The sequence below is a fragment of the Myotis brandtii genome, unplaced genomic scaffold, assembly GCF_000412655.1.
Source record: "Myotis brandtii unplaced genomic scaffold, ASM41265v1 scaffold474, whole genome shotgun sequence".
Classification (NCBI taxonomy): domain Eukaryota; kingdom Metazoa; phylum Chordata; class Mammalia; order Chiroptera; family Vespertilionidae; genus Myotis; species Myotis brandtii.
The window spans coordinates 249,702-259,100 of record NW_005368113.1 but is presented as its reverse complement, the minus strand read 5'-3'; positions in this window follow the sequence as shown (position 1 = coordinate 259,100).

Below are 9,399 nucleotides of genomic sequence, written 5' to 3'. Positions count from 1 at the left end.
AATCTGTTAAGGGAGCCCTAGCTGGTTTGGCTCAGTGGATACAGCATTGACCTGTGGACTGAAGGGTCCCGGTTTCGATTCCAGTCAAGGGCATGTACCTTGGTTGCAGGCTCCTCCCTAGCCCAGGCCCTGGAGGCAACCAATCGATATTGCATCGATATTTCTGTCTTTCCTTGTCTAAAAATCAATGGAAAAATATCCTTGGGCGAGGATTTAAAAAAACAAACAGAGGGTGGAGTCCAGGAAAGCTCCAACCTGAGAGCTTTCAGCTGTCCTCTCCCTATGGAGTCATGGAGAGTATCACTCAAATATCCAGGGAATGATGTGTGACTATGAGCACAGAGAAGGACAACCAGAGACGCTCACTCAAGCCTCATGTCCAGAGTTTTTATTAGCCCTTCGTCTTGTGGGCGTGGCTGACGGTCCCCATGGCTGATCCTAGTCTCCAGCTCCTTTTGAAGTTGAGCTGATGGCAGGTGATCCAAAGACACCACTTTAAATCACATTGTGAAACCATCTGGTGTGGCCAGCCCCTGCCCTTAATCACATTTTTAGACTATTTAGTGGGATGCAAGGCCAACAGGCAAACAGATACTCCTATCAGGCATGACATTCTAAGGATTTAGAATGACCTCCCAGGAGCCAAGGACAAAGGCCAGAACTCTCTTCAGGCTTAGGTTAAAGTCCTTACTACACAGAATGATAAATGGCAAAATCAAGGTAGCAGTTCATTCTAGGTTTGAGTGGGAGATGTATTTGGGGTGGCAGGTACATGCTCTTGTTGCACCATTTTTACACCTTTCCGTATGTCTGAAATATTTCATAATATTTAATGAAAATATAATCAGTGGTCATTTATGTGAAAGCTTCATATATATGTATTATACATAAATATATGTACTCATACATATTTATATACTCACATATAATACATTCATAAATATGCACATACATAAATGAATATAACAAAGATGCAGAGAAATCATAATAAACTGGCACCAGTACTTACCTATGTAGAGAGCAGAGATTATGGAAAAGATGAAGGAGGATTTTCAGTTTTTGTTCTATACACTTGGTACTGTTTGACACCTTAGTTTGCCTTTATGTGTTATGAGTGAACAAATTATTTTCATAAAGATGGATTAGTAAAATAAAACAAAGGATTACATAATTAGGTCGTAATAAAAATATTTTAAATTAAATTAATATTCATTTGTGGTTTACTATATGCCTGTCCATTGCACACTCCTCCCAAGAACCTGAGAGATAGAATATACAGAAAGACAACGGCCAGACCAAGTATGACCTTCAAGCCTCAGCTATATGACTTACATGACTCTGATCCAACTTTGCAGCAACCAGTCCAAGAAGCCAAACCAGAGAGCAATAGGCACATAACAGCCAGAACTTGGTCAATGAGTACCAGGTTCCCTATTTTTTACCTGCTTCCAGCTCAGCACCAACCAAAGTCAAATATGTTCCCCCATCCATCACATGAGGTGCCCCACTTGTAATTAGCTAACCTCCCGCTTCCCCATGAGCACAGTCTCCAGTCAAGCACTATCTGAAATTCCTTCTCCTTTTTTCCCCTCTTCACTGTAAGGATTCCCCACTGCCCTGCCTGCCTTTGAGTCTTTGTCAAACGCAAGTGATGGGGGCTGACCCTCTTGCCATAGCAAGCTCTGAATGAATAGCCTGTTTGTTCTCATTTGGGAGGTCTTTGTCTGTTTCCTCAAACCCTGTGGTATTAAGTCTTGTAATTTTCTTTTCATAGAGGAGGAAGTTGAAGCGCAGAGAAATAAGTGATTTTCCTGGGGTCACTGAGCAAGAATAGGTGATGATGGATTTAAAACTCAAGTTCTTTCTCCAACCCAGATTTCAAGAGAGTAGAAATTTTATAATCTACCCAATCCTCTGGCCAATAGGCAATCCAGTAAAAGTAGAAATTGGTATTAAAAGTTTAAACACATTCATCTCAGGAAAAAAATCAATCACCTAAAATTTCAGAAACATGCCTCTAAAGCGAATAAAATAAAATGATGTCCAGGAAGAAATGAAGGACCAAAACGTTGGAGTCCTCTTTTTGACTAGTCTTTTTTCTCCCATGTCCCACAGCCGGCCGGTCTGTCAGGAAACCCTGTTGGCGCTGCTCTCAAAACCTCCCCACTTCTAATCACCTCCATTGCCGCCACCCTGGCCCAATTGCTGCAATAAATAACCTCATGGCCTTGCTGCTTGACCAGAGTCCCCTGCAGTCTATTCCCCACATAGCAGTCACAGGGATTCCATCAACCCTAAAAATGCCCTCCCCTTCTCTGTTCAAAACTCTCTGTGCTCTCATAGCATCAGAGTAAAAGCCAAAGTTCCGCACAATGTGGCCTTTCCTTTTTCCTCTCTGATCTCAGCTCCCGCCAGTCTGCAGAGAGGCTCTCTGCTTCAAAGAGTGGTTTGTTCCCTCTAATGAGTCTCTCTCAAGAGGCACATTTCTTTTTTATCCACTCATCCACTGATGGGCACTTTGGGCTGTTTCCAGATCTTGGCTATTGTAAATAATGCTGCAATGAACATAGGGTTGCATATCTTTTGAATTAGTGTTGTGGGTTTCATAGGCTATATTCCCTGACGTGGGATCGCTGGGTCAAAAGGCAGTTCCATTTTTAATGTTTTGAGGTAACTCCACACTGTTTTCCACAGTGGCTGGACCAACCCTGTGGTACATTTATACCTGGAACACTACTAGGCCATAAAAATAAGGAACGTTTACCTTTTGTGACAGCATGGATGGACCTGGAGAGTATTATGCTAAGTGAAATGAGCCAGTCAGAGAAAGACAAAAACCACATGCTCTCACTCATATGTGGAATCTAATGAACAAAATAAACTGACGAACAAAATAGAAACAGAGGCATAGATACATGGAACAGACTGACAGCTGTCGGAGACAAGGGCAGTTGGGGGACTGGATGAAAGAAAGTGAAGGGATTAACACATAGACACAGACAACAGTTGGTGGTAGCCAGAAGGAAAGGGGGGTGGGGAGTAGGTTGAGGTGGGCAAAGGGGGGAGAATGGGGACGGAAGGAGACTTTACTTGGGGCGATGGGTGCATGATACAGTGTACAGATGATGTTTTATTGAGTTGTACACTTGAAACCTGGATGGTTTGTGAACCAATGTCACCCCAATAAATTCAATTTTTTTTAACAAAAAGCACATTCCTTTGTGATGGCGCTCTTCCTTTCATTCCTTCAGTCAAACAACATTTTTGAGCTCCTCCTACATGACAGGTGGCAGTAAACAAGAATGATGCTTCCTTGTCCTCATTCTAATATGGAAGATAGACAATAAACAGATTGACAATGAAGACAATTTGGTAGCTGTAAGCACTGTGAAGAAAAATGACACAAGATAATAGGATAGCTATGGGATGGGGTAACAGTGTAGGTAGGGTGGGTCAGAAAAGGCCTCTTTGAGGGAGTGACATTTCAGCAGAAACCTAGAGGGAGTAAAACCATGGCAAACTGGGGGAGGAAAATGGCAGGCAGAGGGCACAGCAATTGTAAAGCTTGAGGAGATCATCATGCTTAAGAGAAAAAATGTTCTGGAATTAGATAATAGTGATGGTTGTACATCTTTGTGAATACACTGAAAACTCCCTAATCGTGCACTTAAAAAGGGTGAGTGTTATGGTGTGTCAATTACATCTCAATTTTTAAAATCGATTATAAAATTGTAGGTAAAACAACTCTCAGTTCAAAACTTTTCTTTCATCAGTGATATTCATTGGATACGTCCTATGTTGGGTGCTGAAGAGTCAGTGACTGGGTCACAGTGATTTTCTCACAGGGCTCAAAGTCTGGTGGGGGAGACAGACACAATAACTTTCTAAACTTAAGTCATCTTTGATTCTTCTCTTTCCCTCACCTCTCATTATCTAATTCACCAACTAATCTCAGTTTAACTCCAAATACAAGTACAAGTAGTCTCAAATCTCCACTCTGAGCCAAGCCATCATCACCTTTATCCAGCTGCCTGAAGCAGCCTCCCAAATGGTCTCTGTGTTTCCACTCTTTCCCTCTACATGATCCATGTTTCACACAGCAGTCATAATGAATGTACTCCCCCCTCTCCTAAAAACCTGGTATCCATGAACATTCACTCTTTGTTTGTTTTTGTAATCCTCACCCCAGGATATTTTTCCGCTGATTTTTAGAGAGAGTGAGAGGGAGGGGGAGAGAAACAGAGAGAGAAACATCAATGTGTGAGAGAGAGATCAATTGGTTGCCTCCCTTATGTGTCCCAACCAGGGCTGGGATCAAGCCTACAACCAAGGTATGTACCCTTGACCGGAATTGAATTCGGGACCCTTCAGTCCACATGCCAATGCTCAGTCCACTGAGCCAAACCAGCTAGGGCGAACATTCACTCTTAATCTCCCCTAACCCTCATCCCCACCCCTTTGTGTTAGGCAACCACTAATCTATTTTTATGTATCTATGTATTTGCCTATTCTGGGTTTTTTATACCAATAAAATGATACAGTATGTGGTCTTTTGTGTCTGGCTTCTTTCACTTAGCATAATGTTTTCAAGGTTCATTCACGCTGTATAGACTCCCCCCTGACCGAAAACGACAACCGCGCTCTCAGCCACCAGCCCGCTTTGCGCGCGCACCTCCGCACCTGAGTATTTTCCACACTGCGCCTCCTCTGAGCCTCGGTGTGCTGTTATTTTTCCTTCTAGTTGAAGAGTCTCTCCTCAGCCAGCCTTCCTGCGGTTCTGGGTGATGTCCGTTCCGTCTTTTAGTTGTATTTTTGAAGTGGTTGTTTGCGGCAGCAGGCTGCGGTGTTTACCTATGCCGCCATCTTGGTCTCTCTCTAGCATAATGTTTTCAAGGTTCATTCACGCTGTATCAGTGCTTCTATTGTTATGGTTGAGAAATATTTCATGTATGGGTAGAGAGACCATATTTTGCTGATCCATTCATCAACTGACAGACAGTTGGATTGTTTCTACTCTTTGGCTATTATGAATCAATTATAATACCAGCTGCTACAACTGGTAACCACTTTGCAGTTAACATCTAATGAGAAAATATTGTTGCCATTTACAACTCTAGAGACTTGGAAATTTTATGTCACTGAAACCTCTCAATAACCCGATGAGATAGACTTCATTATTATGATTTCACAGAAGAGAGCACAGACCCAGAAGTACATGACTGACCCAAACACTTGCAGCCATTAGGTTGACAGATTTCAGGCTCAACCCCTGACTCCAAAGGCAGTGTCCTTTCCATGACACAATTTTTCCTTAAAAACTGCTGTGCCAGCATGGTCAAGTCCATTCTCTTCTCCGAATCCAAATCCTCATGAATAAAATATGGGAATAAATCAGTTAGCCCTCACAGGATTGGTAAAATATGTAGGAAAAGAGCTATAAACCACACAGCAATGTGAGTTAAAGATGTTTTTAGCTATGACCTGCTAAGACACACAGTATACTCAGGATAGGGTTCTAGATTCTTCCTGGAAGTGAACCAGAAGTCAGAAGGCCTCATCTTCGTCTCTCACATCTGAGAGATGCTAGGTAAGTCACTTCTCTCATGGTTGGTCTGCTTCAGAGACTGTAAACTGGTGGTATCCAAGTTGGATCTGACCCATACATGTCTTGTTCGGCCTACTAAATCCTTAAATTTTAAAATCAACTTTATTTTGTGGGGTAACATGTAAAATTCAGGATATTTCACAAAATAATTCAAATGTTTAACTTCTCTTTTTCTTAAAGGAAAATTTCAACCTCCTTGCTTTGTGATAGTAAGCAAGATGTTTCACCTCTCCTTAGGCCTCAGTTTCCTCATATTTAAAATATGGATTATGCCCTGGCCAGTGTAGTTCAGTGCTTAGAGCATTGGCCCTCACACTGAAGGGTCTTGGGTTCGATTCCCGGTCAAGGGCATGTACCTGGGTTGCAGGTTTGATCCCTGGCCCAGTAGGGCATGTGTGGGAGGCAATCAATCCCTCACATTGATGTTTCCCTCTCTCTCCCTCTCTCCCTCCATTCCACTCTCTCTAAAAATCAGTGGAAAAATATCCTTGGGTGAGATATTTTTCTGCATTTCTGCATGTTTCACAGGATCCCTCTGAGTAGACTCCACCCCGACCCTTAACCTCTACATGTCAAAACAGATTTCCCGTCTCCTTCTCATATAAAGAAGATACTGCCCAGAATGCCAGGTAATGAAACACCTCTCCATCACACCCACCATGCGCTCCCTTTTTGCACTGCCAATCTCTTTCTTTCCCCTTCTCTGATTTAAAGCTGCATGCTGATGGGTAGTTCTGTTTGTTCATTAACTTCTACACCAAGCAAAATAGAGAGAGACTCACAGATAGAGAGCAGGCAGACAACTCTGGTGGAGGGAGGTAACGGGGGTGGGGGGAAGTGGAGGGATTGAGCAAAAAAGAGAACTCATGGACAACAGTGTGGCAATTGTGGGGCAGGGGAGGTGGAAGAGGACATAGAAGGGGTAAATAGTGATGGAAAAAATAAAAAATAAAAAAATAAAAATAAAACTGCATGTTGGACGTAGGAATGAGCCCTCTCTGAGTCCTGGCCCCAGCTTTGCTAGTAAATCACTGAATATGCCTGGTCAAATATCCCCCCCTCTGTAGTTTCCTTATCTGAACCAACGGGTTTTCTTGAGATGTAATGGTCAGCCTAGCGCTTAGCTTCTGACTTCTTCTTGCGCTTCCCTCCCAGGCTTTGGACATACATGAGACGACTCCCCACGCGCCCTCTTTTTTTCTCCCCCATATACAGTTCCCTTTGCCCATCGCTACTCCCCTAATTTTACCTCCATCTTTCCTTCCAGGGCCTCCAGGGAATTCTTTGTCCTCAACACACAGTCTTCCCATCTGTATTTTTATTTCCTTGGCAGAGGGCAAGTGACACAAAGGCTTCCCGGACTTGCCAAGGGAAGGGCTGCCTTTGGGATGACGGACCTGCTTAGGCTGATTTTGATTTTCTAGGGAAACCAGGGTCTGACAGTGGAATGGATGAACCGGATCCCGCACATGGGATAACGGTGTGACGGACGACTGAGTGCCTCACAGGGGGATTAACATTTTAAGGGCCTGATGTAAAGGGAGTCTAGGCCCTGCCAGCGTGTCTCAGTGGTTGAGCATCAACCTATGAACCAGGAAGTCACCCTTCGACTTCCGGTCAGGGCACCTGCCCGGGTTGGAGGCCCCGATATCCAGTGGGGAGCGTGCAGGAGGCAGTGGATCAATGATTTTCCTCTCATCATTGATGTTTCTCTCTCTCCCTAACTCTCTGAAATCAATAAAAACATATTTAAAAATAAATAAAGCAAGTCTAAGTAACCAATGAACAGGGCAGGCTATCAGTGGTTCTCAACCTTCTGGCCCTTTAAATACAGTTCCTCATGTTGTGACCCAACCATAAAATTATTTTCGTTGCTACTTCATAACTGTAATGTTGCTACTGTTATGAATCGTAATGTAAATATCTGATATGCAGGATGGTCTTAGGCGACCCCTGTGAAAGGGTCGTTCGACCGCCAAAGGGGTCGCGACCCACAGGTTGAGAACCGCTGCAACTGGTTCGCAAGGGGATGAACTGTTGATGCAAAAAAGCACTAACCTGGTCATTAACCGACCGACTGCTTGGCGGCCCCTCAGCTGGGCCCGGTGGCTGGCTGAGCGGCCGGCTGGCGATACAGGAACAGGCTCCTGGGGGACTGACTAGCCGGCTCTCCGGGAGCCTCCCCGCCGGACTGACCCAGAACTGCTCTTGGTCCAACCGGGAGGCTCGAGGGGGGCCTCTGAGGCCCGAGAGCTGCCCTGGCTGCCCACACTCACGCTGACTGACGGACTGCCCGACTGACAGACAAGCCCCGCTTTCAGGGGAGTCCGGTTTGGTCAGTCCCAACGCACGTCCCACATTCAATGATGGTCAGGAAAGCCAACAGGCCGGGGACGGCCTCGTGAGGCCAGTTGTCTCGGAAGCCTGCGTAATGGCGCTCGGAAGTCTCTCTCTGGGTCCTCCCGGCATGCCTTTCGTGGGAAGCGTCCACCCGGCAGCCAATCAGCGGCTGCAGGTGCTATTCCTCTGCAGCCAATCAGCGGCTGCGTGCTCTATTACCCTGCAGCCAATCAATGAGGCAGGTGAAGATTTGCATTCATGGACACACGCCTGTGGCTTGGGAGTTATTAGCACGTGCAGCCGCTGATTGGCTGCCGGTGGCCGCTACCCGCGCAAGGCATGCTGGAGGACCCAGAGAGAGACTTCCGAGGGCCATTACGTAGGCTTCCCCAACAACTGGCATCAGGAGGTCCTCCCAGCATGCCTTGCGTGGGGAGCGTCCACCTTGCAGCCAATCAACGAGGCAGATGAAGATTTGCATTCACGAGTACACGCCTGTTAGAGCTGATGACAGCGACCAGAGCCAATCAGGAGCTGATAGTGAATGTCCCTCCCCCTTTGTGTGAGTGTGTGTGTGTGTGTGGTTGGGGTGGGGCGGGGGTGAGGTGGGAGATGGGGAGGGCTAGTGCAAATCCGTATTTGTGGGCTGTGCCACGGGAATTAGGGCGTCAGTTTGCTTCTCTGAGAGGCCTTTCTTGACCCTGTTAATGAAAGCCATGTTCCTCTCCCACTATGATCACTTCATGGCTCTTCATTAGCTCTGCTTTATTTTTTTTTTACACTGTATTCATGAAACCCGTTCTTACCCATTAAGCATTGTTCAAAACACTTGTTGCTAAGTTATATTTTTGCTTATGGCCTGACTACCCCACTAGAATGTAAGCTCATAGTGGACAGAGGTATTTTGTTTGTTTTTCACTGCTGTTTCCTTCCCACCTGGAACACTGAGGGTGATTCATATTTGTCAATAAGCATTTATTTAATCATGAACAGGCCTGAGGAGGCAAGGGCTCAGAGTTTCATGTAAGGTGTATGTTTAGCATTGTCTGATATTGCCAAAGAATTTTTCAAAGTGGATGAACCAGTGTACACATCTACCTAAATGGTGAACTCTTATAGCATTGAACTCTTATAACTCAACTAGAGGCCCAGTGCATGAAATTTGTGCACGGGTAGGGTCCCTAGGCCTGGCCAGCAATCAGGGCTGATCTGCAGGGCGACCGGCGGGGCAATTGGGGGATGCCCACTGGCACCCACCTTGGCTGGCCTGGGACCTGTGGGCTGGGGGCAGTTCCTGCGTTGAGTGTCTGCCCCCTGGTGGTCAGTGACCATCACAGCGACTGGTCATTCTGCTGGTCTATTTGCATATTAGGCTTTTATTATATAGGATAATGCTCAGGAATGTAGGAGAGTACCAGGTGGTTCACAACCTTGCTAACATGTGATTAGCATAT